Source organism: Humulus lupulus, chromosome 3 (assembly GCF_963169125.1).
Source record: "Humulus lupulus chromosome 3, drHumLupu1.1, whole genome shotgun sequence".
Classification (NCBI taxonomy): domain Eukaryota; kingdom Viridiplantae; phylum Streptophyta; class Magnoliopsida; order Rosales; family Cannabaceae; genus Humulus; species Humulus lupulus.
The window spans coordinates 196796917-196814638 of NC_084795.1; positions in this window are offsets into that span (position 1 = coordinate 196796917).

A 17722-nucleotide genomic window follows, 5' to 3' on the forward strand; every position below is an offset into this window, starting at 1 on the left:
TCCTAAGGGTGTATCTATCCATTAATAAAAAAGACCAAAATGCCCCTGCCTTATCCTTAGCCTTTCTAACACCACCAAGGGCAAAATTATCTTTTGCCACATTCCCACTAACTCCTCGAATAGTCCGATAAATCCCCATTTAATCTTGACATACCCAAATAACCGCTAAATGACTACCCGTTACTTGGTAACCTCGAACATGCGCTACATTCCCAAGATACCCCTAGGCTCACCCCGAACTGGGTATTCGACCATGTTGTGACTATTCTGCTAATCCACTCCCTAGGACCATCTCCGATCACACATCACAAATATTTCTCAACAATCCTGTGGTCTCAAGCATAATACACATATAATTTACACTTATGCACTGACTGGGCCCACATGCATATTTAATTCTCCTAAACATGCATATCTAGTCATATAATCATCTATCCACGTAATCACATGCTAATACACATATATCACAATTTACCACGTAATAATACAATTAAACCAATTATTTTCCTCCTTACAGAAATTTTGTAACGCCCTGGATAACCAAGACCGTTACACTGTGTGTTTGAAATAGTGCGAGACTTGCTAATCAAGTCATTTAAATAAAAATGTGAATCTAAAGACATAAACAGGTTAGGTTTAAAAGATTTTGGTTATAACGAATAATTTTCATTAAGATAAATGTTTGATACATGGGATCCCAAATCAGGGTTTAAATGACATAATTACAGAATTTCTTAATGTTATAAATAATCACGCCACTCTAATGGCAAAATGCACATTTTAGGTTTCCGTTCCTATACAAACCCTCAACCATGGCGGGCGAGCAGCTGACAATGTACACCTTACCCGCAGAGCTCTCCAAACCATGGTCAATTCATCTTACCCTTGCCTTTACCTGCACCACGTAGCACCCGTGAGCCGAGGCCCAGCAAGAAAACATAATATCATAGCATGAACAATATCAATAACCAATTATTCTACAAAGCATAACCAAGTATTCAGCAATTCATAACATTCACCTGTTCAGTGATAACAATAGACCAATTAACAACTTGTCGTCCAGATAATCAACATATCATATTCATCATATTAACAACAATAATCACGTTCATAATCAACAGTTTATCGTAACCATTAAACAATATTCAGGGTCGGCACCCTTAGGCCGCACCATCTATTTAACCCACTGTCTTCAGCTTACTTAGGCCGCCCCCAGTGTTATATCCACTGACTCTGACTAGTTCAACTGAGCTCAGTGATTAATAAGTTGTCCTCAGCTACCAGTGGTTGAGCCACGCCCTATGCGCAAGTGTTGATTCTTGCACTCTTACGCCGTTTATCACATGTCCTCCATGGCATAATACCACCTCATGACATTTATTAGGGAGCTCTTAGTCCCAACATTTCACGTGGATTATCACAATCATATAACAGTGCATACGAATATAGGGAACACTTAGTCCCAATCTATCCACATAAACGGGTGCAGTTTTCTTACCTTTAATTCCAAGTGCTTTGATTAAGAAAGATGACCCCCGAGCACAATCCTGCCCCGAGCCCAAGCGTACACCTAGTCACAACCATGATAAAGGGTTCCATCAATAATAAATGAATAAGGGTTTCCAGGTCAAGTTTTATCTTTTGGGACATCCAATTCCACCAAGCACGGTAGTGGAATCGATACTGAGCACCCTAGGTCAAGTCCCCGCACCTTAAACCTCCAAAAGACCAAAAATACCCTTAAGATTCATGGCCCAAGCTTCCTATGTTGTGGCTTGCCCCTGACCAAAGGCTCAGCCTTGCCCAGAAACAGACATGGGTCGCGGCCCAACCTTCCCCATGCCGCGGCCCGCCATTCATCCTCAGCTCCCATCTACTTCCAAGGGCCACAGTACACCAAGAACCGAGATGCGGCCCGACCCCTTCGAACCCAGAAAATCCACCATTTTTAACACTCAAACCTCACTCAAATCCACCCAATATCATCCTAATGATACAATTTAATTATCACAAACATTCTAACATGTTTTCAGCAACATAACCCAGCAAAAAACTAACTTGAAAACTCACCAATATAACACTTTAATCTTGAAACCCATAAGCTCAAAAACTCCTTAGAACAGGCAGTAATTCCCAGAAATTTAATTTGCTAACCCATTACTAAAGGCTTACCTTTATTGAAGAGCAAGACCACCAACTAGTTGCTGAGTTAATTCCCAAGCCTTAGCCCCAATTTAATCTTCAAAATCAAGAACCCAAAATACTTAGAACTCAGCCCAAATCTACATAATCAAATGACCAAAACTGTAATCCAAGCCTTACCTTAACTCCTGTTGAATTCCTTAGCAAAACTGAGCCAATCCCCAAAGCTTCCCACTCAAATCTCTGAGTTTCCAGCCTAGTTTTCCTCTTGTTTCTGTGGTTTCCCTTGAGAGAGAAGGAGAGAGAGGAGAAGGGTCGGTTTGGGTATCTTCTACTATTTTCTTAATTTTGTTTTATCTATCCTTAATTACTTAAGTAAATCCCTAGGCTCGGGGTACAAAAAACATCCCCGAGGGAAAAATGGAAAATTTCCCCAGTATTCCCACCTAGGCTTCCTAACCTCAAATATATCTCCAATTATTTATTTCCATAACCCGATAACCCAAATAACTGTCTAATACCCAAAATACCCCTTGACTCGCCCCGAGTCAAGTACCGGGTCCCGTTGTGACTTTCCCACTACTTGCTCTCTAGGATCACCTCGTGTGAATGCTGCAAGTATAAATATATCCACATATTAATGTGGTCTCAACAGTTTATCACATTTATGCCCTAACGGGCCAAAATTACAATTATGCCCTTACAAGCTAAATAGGGTCTGCATGCTTATCTAATACTCATAAACATGCATTTCACATATCCATATAATCATAGGATCATGAATAGCACATAATCATGCATTTTCACCATTAATTCACATATCTTCCAATTATGCCCTCCCGGCACACTAATCAAGGCCCTTAAGCCTTATTAGTAATTTTGGGTCGTTATAAATTTCATCCTCAAAATTTATCTGAATAGCTCGGGATATCGATCCTGCATATCAGACTCAAGCTCCCAAGTTGCCTCTTCCACTTTGTTGTTCCTCCACAACACTTTCACCAAGGCAATGGTCTTGTTCTGCAAGAATTTATCCTTCCAATCTAAGATCTGAACCGGCCTCTCCTCATAAGACAAATCTTGATCCAGCTCCAGGTTTTCATAACTCATCACATGCATAAAATCTGATACGTACTTCTGGAGCATGGACACATGAAATACTTTGTGAACCCCTGATAAAGCTGGAGGCATAGCTAGTTTGTAAGCTACCTCTCTAACTCATTCCAGAACCTCAAAGGGGCCAACAAACCTAGGACTTAACTTACCTCTCACTCCAAATTGTTTCACCTCTCTCAAAGGAGAAACTCTGAGAAACACATGATCACCGACTTGAAATATTACACTTCTACGTTTCAAGTCTAAGTAACTCTTTTGTCGAATCTGGGAGGCGAGTATCCGAGCTCTAATCTTTTCAATCGCCTCATTGGTCCTCTGAATGACCTCAAGACCTAAGTACTTCCTCTCACCCATCCCATCCCAATGGATGGGCGATTTGCACTTCCTCCCATACAGCATTTCATACGCAGCCACTCTGATAGTCGCTTGATAGTTGTTATTATATTAAAACTCAATCAAAGGGAGATACTTACTCCAAGATCCCCCAAAGTCCAGCACACAGGCCCGAAACATATCCTCCAGTATATGAATCATCCTCTCAGACCACCCATCCATCAGAGGATGATAGGCGGTACTGAACCGCAACTGTGTGCCCATAGCCTTCTGCAGGCTCTCCCAAAACTTAGAGGTGAAGGTGGGGTCCCTTCCAAATACTATTGACCTTGGAGCCCCGTGGAGTCGCACAATCTCCTTTACATACAACTCATCGTACTGCTCCACCGTGTAAGTTGTCTTAACAGGAAAAAAGTGGGTTGATTTGGTGTACCTATCCACAATCACCCACACAAAAGCATGTTGTCCCGCTGTCTTCGGCAATCCAACCACGAAGTCCATGGTGATATCCTCCCACTTCCACTCTGGAATCCCTAAAGGCTGCAGCAACCTTGCGAGCCTTTGATGTTCAACCCTGCTGACAGGTTAAACATTTGGCCACATAATCCACTACGTCCCTTTTCATCCCTGGCCACCAATACAGAGTCCTCAAGTCCTGGTACATCTTCGTCGTACTCGGATGTAGAGAATAGGGAGTGGTATGAGACTCATCTAGAATCTTTCGCTTGATACCAGAATCCATCGAAATGCAAATCCAACTTTTATACCTCAATAAGCCCACCTCTGAAATAGAAAAGTCTCTAGCCAATCCAGCTAAGACATCATCCCTTTGTTTCCACAACTGGGATCCTCCTCCAACACTTCCTTGATTCTCTCGAAGAGCGTGGACTGAAGAGTGATATTGGCTAGCTGACCATCTACCAACTTAATTCCCACTCTAGTCATCTCATCAACTAACTCTTCTGATATCTGTCTCGCACTGAATAACTACCATGGGCCCCTCCGGATCAATTCATCGGCCATCACATTGGCCTTTTCTGGGTGATACAAGATCTGGAAATCGAGTCCTTCACCAACTCTAGCCAATGCCTTTGGCGCATATTAAGATCATTCTGAGTAAAGAAATACTTTAAACTTCATGGTCGGTGCATATTTCACACTTCTCTCCATACAGATAGTGCCTCCATACCTTCAGTGCAAACACCACCGCTGCCAGTTCCAGATTGTGAGTGGGATACCTTTGCTCATACTCCATCAGCTGTCTAGACGCGTAGGCAATCACCTCTCTAGCTTGCATCAATAAACACCCCAGTCCCTGCCTTGAAGCATCACAGTAGACAACAAACTTTTCATTGTCTGGTGGAAGACTCAATACCGGAGCGGTGATCAGTCGCCGCTTCAACTCTGTGAAAATGTTCTCACATCTATCTATCCAGACGTACTTAGCCTTCTTATGCATCAGCTCAGTCAATGGTGTAGCTATTCTGGAGAATCCCTTAATGAACCACCATAGTACCCTGCTAATCCTAAGAAGCTCCTAATCTATGGTACACTGCTCGGCCTGGGCCAATCTCTCACTGCCTCAATCTTGGTTGGGGACACCAGAATCACCTCCTTGCTCACAATGTGGCCCAAAAATGTTACTTAGGGCAACCAAAACTCACATTTTCTAAACTTAGCATATAGCCTATGCTCTCTCAACCGCTATAGCACCAAACGGAGATGAAGCTCGTGCTTTGTCTCTAATTGGGAGTACACTTGTAACGTCCCAAATTCCCTAGTGTGGCTTAATGTCTGATCAGGGGGCCAGGAGGGCCATAATTGATTTAACATGAAATAATGTGATTATATGCATGATTATGTGAGTTATATTATTATATGATGATAATTGCATGCATGTGGGCCCACTTCTTATTAGAAGGGCATTTTTGTAATTTTGGTCGTTGAGAGTACATTTGTATATTTATGTGCATGTTTGTGATTTATGGGTGAGACCACATTATTATGTGGATATGTTTGAGCTATTCAGCATGAGACGATCCTAGGTTGCAAGATTAGCGATTTGGTCATAACAGGGTTAATTACTGGGCTCGGGGTGAGCCTGGGGGAAATCTGATGCTTAGTACATTACCGGGAATGAACGGGTAATGGGATATAATTTAATAATTATTGAGGATATTAGAAGTAACGGGAATTGGAGGACGTTAATTATGATTAACGGGTTAGATGGGAAATGACAGTTTTGCCCTTGTTAGCTTTGAAGGTTTTAAATAACCCTAGGGGAATTTTTTTCTTTTAGCCATTAGATATGCTTAAGCTTGGATGTCTATAGAAGGGTCTAAGGCATAAACAGAGTAGCTTATCTCTCTCTCTCCCAATTATACACTTCTCTCATTCTCTCTCGGGTTGGTGTTCGAAGCTAAGTGGAGATTAAAGTTTAAGGATTAAGATGTGGAGTATAGGGTTGTGTTACAGCCATTGAAGGGGTCCAATTCAGGTTTGAGGTAAGGAAATTCTAAGCTTTAATCTCTGGTTTTTACTTTGTTTTGAAGTTATTTATAAGCTTGATTTCTTGGTTGTATAATTGGGTATTTGGTAATGTTTTAAGTGGTATAAAGCTTGGGTTTTGTGGTTTGAATGGTGGTAATGTTGTGGTGATAATTGGTGGTGCTTTTGGGATTGATTTGATGAAGGTTTGGCTGAGTTGAAATTGAGAAAAATGCAGGGAAGTTGGGTTCGCGGGGTCAAGTCGCGACCGAGTTTATGCAAGTCGCAACTTGAATCCATTCTAGAGCCTCCCCTAGGCTCTGTCTAGCAGGCGCGCCGCGACCCATAGGGTCAAGTCGTGGCCCACCCCTGGCACCATAGACAGGGGCTCTCTGTCTTTGGGGCACACCGTGACCCTTGGGGGTAGGTCGTGGCCCATCTGTCCCTTTTGTGCCAAGATGGGTTTTAATGAATTTTAAGCGAGAGTTTTCATTTCTATAGGCTCGGGATTGAATCTACTAACCGTTTTAGTAGGATTTGAGGTCCCAGGAGCGGGGTTTTAGACCATGAACCTTTTACTATTGATTTTATTTATGGGATTTCATATTTAGTTATGATTAAGTGACCACTAAGGGGCTTAAGTACCGATTGTTCTCAAGGGTCCTTCTTTTGTTATTTCACGTTCGAACCAGAGGTAAGAAAATTGCACCCAGTATGTGACATGTATGGTTATTAATGAGGCATGTTGAGTGCTCTATATATATTGATATTGGTTGCATTGTAAATGGATGGTAGCTTTGCTTACATGTGAATGGCACTAACTTATTAGTCTGAAACGGCATTGGTTTTAGTACAGGTCATGAAGTTCTGACTTATCAGTCATGAATCGGCAGTAGTACTGAGCACTGGTCGAATGGTATTGGCTTATGAGTCAAGAGCGACATTAGTGTGTTTAACGCAGGCAAAATGATTAGATCTAATCAACATGAGCATTAAATGTTTGATCGACCTATTGGTCGAAGAAAACTAAAGCGCTTGTCTCAGAGCTAGGGCCAAAAGGCTAGTTACTCAGAGCTAGGGCCAAAAGGCTCAGGTAACTGAAACGTTACATGGCTTGGGCGCGAGACCCCAGAGAGTGACTTATTAGTCATCTACCCAGAGAGACTTATTAGTCATCTACCCCAGAATGACTTATTAGTCACCATCTGATTAGGGCTGCAAGCCCCATAATCATTTATTTATATTGTATACATGCAGTAATAAGTTTTCATGCTGAGCATTGGCTCATGGGTGCTGTCTGGTGCAGGTAAAGGGAAAGAAAAGCTCACCCAACCTTGATTGGATAGCTTAGGTGGCGATGTGACATATGCGGCCGCTTGACCACCACGGCCAAGGTGTTTCTCAGGGGAATTAGGGTTCAACCCTATTTTTGTCGCTTACGCCGGTGGGTTGTAACTTTTATACTATAATGACCATTTTGGATTGTAAATAACTTTGTAAGCACTTTTCTGGGCCCATGTACAGTTAACATTTTTATTAAAATATATACACTCCTTTTAACCGAGATTTTCATCCTAGCCTATTGATAACACCTAGATGCACGTTTATAACCTAATGACTCATTTCGCAAGTTAAGCACTATTTAAAGTACACAGTGTGACGGTCTTGGGATATGCAAGGCGTTATAACTTGGTATCAAAGTGTGCCAAGGTTTAATGCTCCAGTAGACTAGCTGGGCATGTACACTCGCCACTGAAGACAAGCTCGGCTTATTTTTTGGTAATTATTTATGTGGTTATTGTTTAACTGCTTAAATAAAATATAGATGCTTTACCTTCTTGTATGAGATACACTAATAGGGCTGGCCCTTGACTGCTGCATGATGAGCAAGAACGTGCTTATTAGCATTGATATTACTAGAACACGCTTATTAGCATTATTAATTGTTAAATTGTTAATTATTAAATGTTAAATGCTATGATCATGAATCAATATATTTATCAGTATGATGGTGGAACATGGATGAATATATGCTTGATCTTGGACCGTGAGGCGGCAAGAGGTTTAGTTATTACTACCTAACTGGCTCTATTGATTATTGCAGCACAGTATAAGTTGTAAGTATGATTCCAAGGCAAATAGATTCATCAGCTGGCCATGATGCTCAGGGACAGAATGACAAACAGGGTCAAGAGAATGACCAGAGTCAGATTCCTTTGCCAACTCCTGAAAACTGGCAGCAGTTGCTTGTTGATTTACAAGCTAGAGTAATAAGACAGGAAGAAGAAATCTGCCTCCTGAGACAACAACAGGTGCATGTAGGGAACGTTTTACCAGAGGCACCACCTATAATGGTGCCAACAGTTAAGTAGTTGCCAAAAGGTGGAAGTAAATGGGAACCTCTTTATGAAAGGTTCAGGAAACAACTGTTAGGAAAACTTATACATGATCTTTATTTATTTTCATGTAGATCTAATATTAAACAAATTAATATGAGATAACCTAGAACATGTTTCTAAAATTGAATTCAAAGAGAAACAAAGAAAAGAATACTTACAGTATACGCAGCGGAATGAAAGAGTCCTTCCTCAATTTCTCTAACTCTTGTATCCTCTCTGTCGCAGAGTATTATCAAGAAACTGAACCGATCTTCTATTTTCTTTACAGTCTTCCAATGTATCCTTAGAATCACCTAGACTAGTGTGGGTAATTCTCAACACATGATATAGATATAGAGAGAATAAGATAAAATAACAAAGAGGCTTAGAAAAGGACTTGTGTTTAGAGTGAATCTAAAACTATTAGAAAACCAGCGATTAAACTTATGTTTTAGACTTATCACTAAGCACTCCTTTTATAGACTCAATTAGGCCATTTAATTTAATTAAAAAAATCAATAAAATAATAGCCAATTTGAATCCCTAGGTCGAAATTATCATGGGCTTTAGGCCTGTGAAATTTCCCATTTGATTATAAGCCCATTGCACTTAAAATCAAGGCCTGTATTATTTTCTATTGATTTAATTAATTAAATAATTATTTAAATCATTTATCAAATTAATTATTTATAATTTGAACCTTGATTTAAACTTATTTATTAATTTAGATACCAATTTTTCTTAATTAATAAATCTGCCATGATTTTTCTTTTCTTCCCAAAAATACACAACTCTGTGAAACTATCCAAAATTGACCAAGTCAACTTTGATAATTCTAATTGAAAATTAAAACAATTAATTGAGACTATCTAGATGATTTTATCCAAGGTACAATAAGGACCATGGGCCTATGAAATCAAGCTCCAATAAGTTATCATAAATCTAAAAAAAGAAATTTACTAACTTATTAATTCCTTGTGACTCCACTTTAGACTTGGAATTGCACTCTTGAATTCATAGAATGCTCTATAACAAATATATATACACTATTAATTATCCATTGTTACAACCACAATTGTCACTCAATCTTCTATAGACGGTCTACAATGAGATAGGACTAAAATACTGTTTTACCCCTCATTGTATTTTATCCTTAAAACACTTAGTTCCTTGTAAATGATATTTCAGTAAATTAATTTAATTACTGAAATGAGATCTCTATCATTTAACACCTTGGAACAAACTAAAAGGAAACCATCGTTTCACTTCTTCATCAGAAGCTATAAATGTTCTTATCTATGATTAACACCCCCACTCAATTATACTATCGAGTTCCCAAGATATAAGTATGGGCTAGTCCGTAGGGTAAGCAGGTAACGAACAAGTCAAAGAACTCAAATAATACAATTAGTTAGACCACTAACCACTCAGAATTGAGATTGAATTGACCTATGGTCAACTATATGATATGACTATAATAGATAATAACAGTATGTTTACTTATCTTATCAACTGTCAATATCGGTCCTGTTCGATGTAACAAATACATCTGATCTTATCTACTTTGCTAATGCTCTGGAAAGAACATAACACTGTAATGTGTAAGTAGATCATATCGTAGATTGCCAAGTCAGTGTAAATCCTGTGCACTGACTAATCTTAGGACTAACTTATTTTGAACAAATAATCATATTTATATTCCATTGTGATTACATCTATAAATAAGATTAGCTATATGCTCAAAATTTAATAGAAGTATATATTAAACAAATACTCATGAAAATCAAACATGTAAGCAAAGTGATTGACCAAGTCAAAAAATGATTTCTATTCTTTTATTGATAATAAAATGAGATTACAAAGAATTTGGGTTTTAATTAGGGCATAAAACCCCAACAACAGCACCCTCCAGTTTTTTAAGGTAGTCCAGATCCAGCTAAGGCAGAGCAGTGGATGAGCATGGTTACCACCACCCTTGACTTTATGAGAGTGTCTGGTAATGAGAGGGTGGCTTGTTCCATATACATGTTTCGGGAGGATGCCTGAATTTGGTTGGAGGTGATATCCCAGACCAGAAATGTCAATGCCCTAGGTTAGGAAGAGTTTCAGACTTTGTTCTATGAAAAGTATTATAATGATGCCATCAAGGCTAAAAAAGATGAAGAATTCAGCAAGCTGATTCAGGGGAGTCTATCAGTGATTGAATATGCTCTGAAGTTTGACAAACTGGATAAGTTTGCAATGTAGCTGGTGCCCACTGATGGGACCAGAAGGGAGAGGTTTCTCCAGGGGCTACAACCTAGAATATCCTGTGATGTTCTTATTACCACTGTGTCAGGAATTATTACTTATACACAGGTGGTTGAAAAGGCGCTCATAGCTGAGAGTGCAGAGAACAAGATCTGGCGGGACAATGCAGCCAGAAGAGACTTTAGGAGGGTGGAATCTCCAGCTATGGGTTCAAGTAGGGGCAGAGGCCCAAGTGATCAGAAGAGGAAGGTTCTTGATGCTTTCCTAGCTTCAGGCCCTGACAGGCGACCACGTGGTATTTCAATGGACCGCCAGGGTGGCAGTGAGGCTTGGAGGACATATCCAGAGTGCCCTAGGTGCAAGAGGCGCCATATAGGGGAGTGTAGGGCAGAAGCTTGCTTCTTATGTTGAGTAGTGGGATATTTCAAGAAAGATTGTCCAAAAGCAAGAAAGTAAGAGCCAAGATAGGCAGACAGCTCGGCCCCAACTCGAGTGTTCGCATTGACTCAGGAAGAAGCTGAGGCTTCACCCTCAGTAGTTACAGGTCATCTTTTTAGTGCTGGAAGCCCTTAAATTGTTTTTATTGATTTTGGTGCTACACATTCTTTTGTTTCTAGTAGAATTATTGATAAGCTGTGTAGACCATGTGATTATTATGTTGTGGGGTTTGGAACCTTATTACCTGCTGGGGAGTTAGTAGTATCCAGAAGATGGGTCAGATCTTTGCCAGTGATAGTGGAGGGCATAGAATTTTCAGTTGATTTGATAGAGTTAGTTATGACTGACTTTGACATGATTCTGGGTATGGATTGGATAGTGAAGTATGGGGCAACCATAGATTGCAGAAGGAAGATGGTAACCTTTAAGCCTGAAGGTGAGGATCCTTTTGTATTTTTTGGCACTATGCATGGACCTCATATACCTATGATATATGTTCTGAGGGCTAGAGATCTATTGCAAGGAGGTTGCATAGGATTCTTAGCCAGTGTGGTTGATACCACTCTAGTTATGCTATTGGGACCAGAGGAGACTAGACTAGTTTGTGAGTTTCTGGATGTGTTTCCATAAGATTTACCAGGGTTGCCACCATATAGAGAGATTGAATTTGTAATTGAACTAGCACCAAGGACGGAGCCAGTGTCTAGAGCACCTTATAGAATGGCCCCATCAGAATTAAAAGAACTGAAGGTACAACTGCAGGAGTTGTTAGACTTAGGTTTTATCAGACCTAGTTTCTCACCGTGGGATGCACCTGTTTTATTTGTGAAGAAGAAAGATGGTTCTCTGAGGATGTGTATTGATTACAGAGAACTGAACAAGTTAACAATCAAGAACAAATATCCTCTGCCAAGGATAGATGATCTGTTTGATCAGTTGCAAGGAAAAGGGGTATTCTCTAAGATAGACCTTCAATCTGGTTATCATCAGCTAAGGGTCAAGGAGGGACATATACCAAAGACTGTTTTTTGTACCAGATATGGGCATTATGAGTTCTTAGTTATGTCCTTTGGATTGACTAATGCCCCAGCTGCTTTTATGGATTTGATGAATAGAGTGTTCAAGGATTATTTGAACCAATTTGTGATCGTCTTCATCGATGATATTGTGGTTTATTCTCAGTCAGAGTCAGAACATGAGCAACATTTGAGGTTGGTTCTATAGAGACTGAGGGAACAAAGATTTTTTGCAAAATTCATGAAGTGTGAATTCTAGTTATCTCAGATAACTTTCCTTGGGCACATTTTCAGTAAGGAGGGGATTAAAGTGGACCCAGCCAAGATTGAGATGGTCAGAGATTGGCCAAGGCCAAAGAATGCTTCAGAATTTAGAAGTTTTCTTAGATTGGCAGGCTATCACATGCGTTTCGTGGAAGGGTTCTCAAAGATTGCTACTTCATTGACTGAACTGACACACAAGAATCAAAAGTATGTGTGGTCAGACAAGTGTGAGAACAGCTTCCAGGAACTGAAGCAGAGGTTGATTATAGCTCCAGTTTTGAGTCTTTCAACAGACCAGGAGAAGTTTGTGATATACTGTGTTGCCTCACATCAGGGTTTGGGTTGTGTTTTGATGCAGTCAGGGAAGGTGATTGCTTATGCCTCACGTTAGGTGAAGGAGTATGAACAGAGATACCCCACTCATGATTTAGAATTGGCAGCGGTGGTCTTTGCATTAACGGTATGGAGGCATTACCTTTATGGGGAGAAGTGTGAGATTTATTCTAACCACAAAATCTTGAAGTACTTCTTCACACAGAAAGACCTGAACATGAGACAAAGGCGTTTGTTAGAGTTAGTAAAAGATTATGATTGTGAAATCTTGTGTCATCCAGGAAAGACCAATGTAGTAGCATATGCTTTAAGCCAAAAGGGTCCGGGATAGATTTTCAGTGTGAGGCTGATATCCAGAGAATTAGCAGAGGATATGACCAGAGCTGGTATAGAGTTGCTGGTGGGCCAGTTTTCCAACATTACGCTACAGTCTACATTGTTGGAGAAAATTAAGGAAGGTCAGTTGGGCGATCCACAGCTGACCAAGATCAGAGAGGATGTTTTAGCTAGAGTGTCCAGAGATTATTTAGTGACAGACATGGGCTTGTTGAGATACAAGGGACGAATATGTGCTCCATTAGACACTGCTATGAGGGGAGAGATTCTAGATGAATCTCATACTACTCCTTACTCTTTGCATCCAGGCACCACGAAGATGTATCAGGATGTGAGATTCCAGTATTGGTGGCCTGGTATGAAGAGGAATGTAGTAGAATATGTGGCTAAGTGCTTGACATGTCAATAGATCAAGGCTGAGCATCAGAGGCCAGCAGGGCTATTACAGCCTCTAGACATCCCAGAGTTGAAATGGGAGGACATCACGATGGATTTCGTGGTGGGATTACCCAAGACTGTGGGTTAACAGGAGTCAATGTGGGTTATCGTGGATCAATACACCAAGTCAGCTCACTTTTTACTAGTGAGGACTACTTATACAGTTGACCAGTACGTAGATCTCTATGTGGGAGAGAGATTGTGCGCCTTCATGGGGCACTGAAGTTGATCGTGTCAGATCGGGACCCCACTTTCACTTCCAAGTTCTGGGGAAGTTTACAGAAGGCCATGGCTACATAGTTGAAGTTCAGTACTGCTTATCATGCTCAAACCGATGGAAAATCTGAGAAGACGATCCAGATATTAGAAGACATGCTGCGTGCATGTGTGCTGAACTTTGGTGGGTCCTAGAGTAAGTATCTACCTTTGATAGAGTTTTCCTACAACAACAGCTATCAATTGACTATTGGGGTGCCTCCTTATGAGATGTTGTGTGGTAGGAAATGCAGATCTCCCATTCATTGGGATGAGACAGGGGAAAGGAGATGCTTAGGTCCTGAGTCATTTCAGAGAACCAATGAGGCCATTGAGAAGATTAGAACTCAGAGGCTCGCTTCTCAAAGTAGACAGAAAAGTTATGCAGATCCCAAATGCAGGAAGATGGAGTTCCAAGTGAGAGACTATGTCTTCCTTAGAGTCTCATCATGGAAAGAGGTGAGAAGATTTGGGAAGAAGGGCAAGTTGAGCTCTAGATTTGTAGGTCCATTTGAGATCTTGGAGAGGATCATTCAGGTGGCCTACAGGTTGGCCTTACCACCGGCATTGTCGGCCATGCATAACGTATTTCATATCTCAGCTCTTCGGAGGTATGTATCAGATGTGACTCATGTATTAAGTTACGAGGATCTGGAGCTTGAGGCAAATCTCTCCTATGAGGAACAGCCAGTCCAGATACTAGACAAAAAGGACAAGGTCTTGAGGAATAAAACTATACCTTTGGTTAAGGTGTTATGGAGGAACAGCAAGGCCGAGGAAGCGACCTGGGAGCAAGAGTCAGATATGCAGAGTCAGTATCCCGATCTGTTCAAATAAATTTCGAGGACAAAATTTCTGTAAGGAGGGGATAGTTGTAACGTCCCAAATTCCCTAATATGGCTTAATGCCTAGATTAGGGGGCCAGGAGGGCCATAATTGATTTAATATGCAATTATGTGATTATATGCATGATTATGTGAGTTATATTATTATATGATGATAATTGCATGCATGTGGACCCACTTCCTATTAGAAGGGCATTTTCATAATTTTGTCCATTGAGAGCATATTTGTATATTTATGTGCATGTTTGTGATTTGTGGGTGAGACCACATTATTATGTGGATATGTTTGAGCTATTCTGCATGAGACGATCCTAGGTTGCAAGATTAGCGGTTTGGTCATAACGGGGTTAATTACCGAGCTCGGGGTGAGCCTGGGGGTAATTTGATGCTTAGCACATTACCGGGAATGAACGGGTAATGGGATATAATTTAATAATTATTGAGGATAGTGGAAGTAACGGGAATTGGAGGATGTTAATTATGATTAACGGGTTAGATGGGAAATGACGATTTTTCCATTGTTAGCTTTGAAGGTTTTAAATGACCCTAGGGGCATTTTGGTCTTTTAGCCATTAGATATGCTTAAGCTTGGATGGTTGTAGAAGGGTCTAAGGCATAAATAGAGTAGCTTATCTCTCTCTCTCCCGATTATACTCTTCTCTCATTCTCTCTCAGGTTGGTGTTCGAAGCTAAGTGGAGATTAAAGTTTGAGGATTAAGGTGTGGAGTATAGGGTGGTGTTACAACCATTGAAGGGGTTCAATTCAGGTTTGAGGTAAGGAGATTCTAAGCTTTAATCTCTGGTTTTTACTCTGTTTTGAAGTTATTTATAAGCTTGATTTCTTGGTTGTAGAATTGGGTATTTGGTAATGTTTTAAGTGGTATAAAGCTTGGGTTTTGTGGTTTGAATGGTGGTAATGTTGTGGTGATAATTGGTGGTGCTTTTGGGATTTGTTTGATGAAGTTTTGGCTGAGTTGAAATTGAGAAAAATGCAGGGAAGTTGGGTTCGCGGGGTCAAGTCGCGACCGAGTTTATGCAAGTCGCAACTTGAATCCATTCCAGAGCCTCCCCTGGGCTCTGTCTAGAAGGCGTGCCGCGACCCATAGGGTCAAGTCGCGGCTCGCCCCTGGCACCCCAGACAGGGGCTCTCTGTCTTGGGGGCGTGCCGCGGCCCTTGGGGGTAGGTCGCGGCCCACCTATCCTTTTTGTGCCTAGTTTTAATGCATTTGAAGTGCGGGTTTTCATTTCTCTAGGCTCAGGATTGAATCTACTAAACGTTTTAGTATGATTCGAGGTCCCATGAGCGAGGTTTGAGACCATGAACCTTCTATTATTTATTTTATTGATGGGATTTCATATTTGGTTATGACTAGGTGACCACCAAGGGGCTTAAGGACCGATCGTTCTCAAGGGTCGTTCTTTTATTATTTCACACTCGAACCAGAGGTAAGAAAACTGCACCCAGTATGGGACATGCATGGTTATTAATGAGACATGTTGAGTGCTCTATATAAATGGATATTGGTTGCATTGTAAATGCATGGCAGCTTTGCTTACTTGTAAATGTCACTAACTTATTAGTCAGAAACGGCAATTGTGTTAGTACTGGTCATAAAATTCTAACTTATCAGTCATGAATCGGCAGTAGTACTGAACACTGGTCGGATGGTATTGGCTTATGAGTCAAGAGCGGCATTAGCATGTTTAACGCAGGCCAAAATGATTAGATCTAATCAACATGAGCATTAAATGCTTGACCGACCTATTGGTCGAAGAAAACTAAAGCACATGTCTAGTCTAAAGGCTAGTTACTCAGAGCCAGGGCCAAAAGGCTCAGGTGATTGAAACGTCACATGGCTTGGGGCACGAGACCCCAAAGAGTAACTTATTAGTCATCTACCCAGAGAGACTTATTAGTTATCTACCCCAGAATGACTTATTAGTCACCATCTGATTAGGGTTGCAAGCCCCATAGTCATTTATTTATATTGTATACATGCAATGATAAGTTTTCTTGGTGAGCCTTGGCTCACAGGTGCTATGTTGTGTAGGTAAAGGGGAAGAAAAGCTCACCCAGTCTAGAGTGGAGAGCTTAGGTGGCAATGTGTACATATGCGACCGCTTGACCCCCACGGCCAAGGTGTTTCTCATGGGAACTAGGGTTTAACCCTATTTTTGCAGCTTAGGTCGGCGGGTTGTAACTTTTATACTGTAATGACCATTTTGGATTGTAAATAACTTTGTAAAAACTTTTATGGGCCCGTGTACAGTTAAATGTTTTTATTAAAATATATCAATTCCTTTTGACCGAGAGTTTCACCCTAGCCTATTAATAACACCCAGATGAACGTTTATAACCTAATGACTCGTTTAGCAAGTTAAGCACTATTTAAAGTACACAGTGTGACGGTCTTGGGTTATCCAGGGCATTACAACACCAGTATATCATCGATGAATACGATCACAAACTTATCCAAATAAACCCTGAATACCCTATTCATCAAGTCCATAAAGCATGTTGTGGCATTGGTTAACCCAAGGACATGACCAAGAATTCATAATGTCCATACCTCGTACGGAACGCGGTCTTAGGTACGTCCTCCTCCTTAATCCTCAACTGATGGTAGCCAGACTGAATGTCGATCTTAGAGAACATAGTCTTCCCCTATAGTTAGTCAAACAAATCGTCGATCCTGGGCAGTGGATACTTATTCGTAATGGTCAACTTATTCAGCTCTCTATAGTCAATGCACATCCATAAGGTCTCATCCTTCTTCTTGATGAATAACACTGGAGCGCCCCATGGCAAAAAACTGGGTCTGATGAATCCTAGATCCAGTAACTCCTACAACTGAATATTCAATTCCTTCAACTCTACTAGAGCCATTCTATAAGATGTCCTAGATACTAGCTCCGCCCCTGGCAGGTCTGTTGGAAATACATCAAGAAACTCACACACTAGTCTGGTCTCATCCAGCCCAACTGAAACAATCCTAGAGGTATCCACTATATTTGCTAGGAATCCTATGCAACCTTCTTGAATTAGGTCTCTAGCCTTCAGTGCAAAGATCATAGGTACTCATGGCCCACT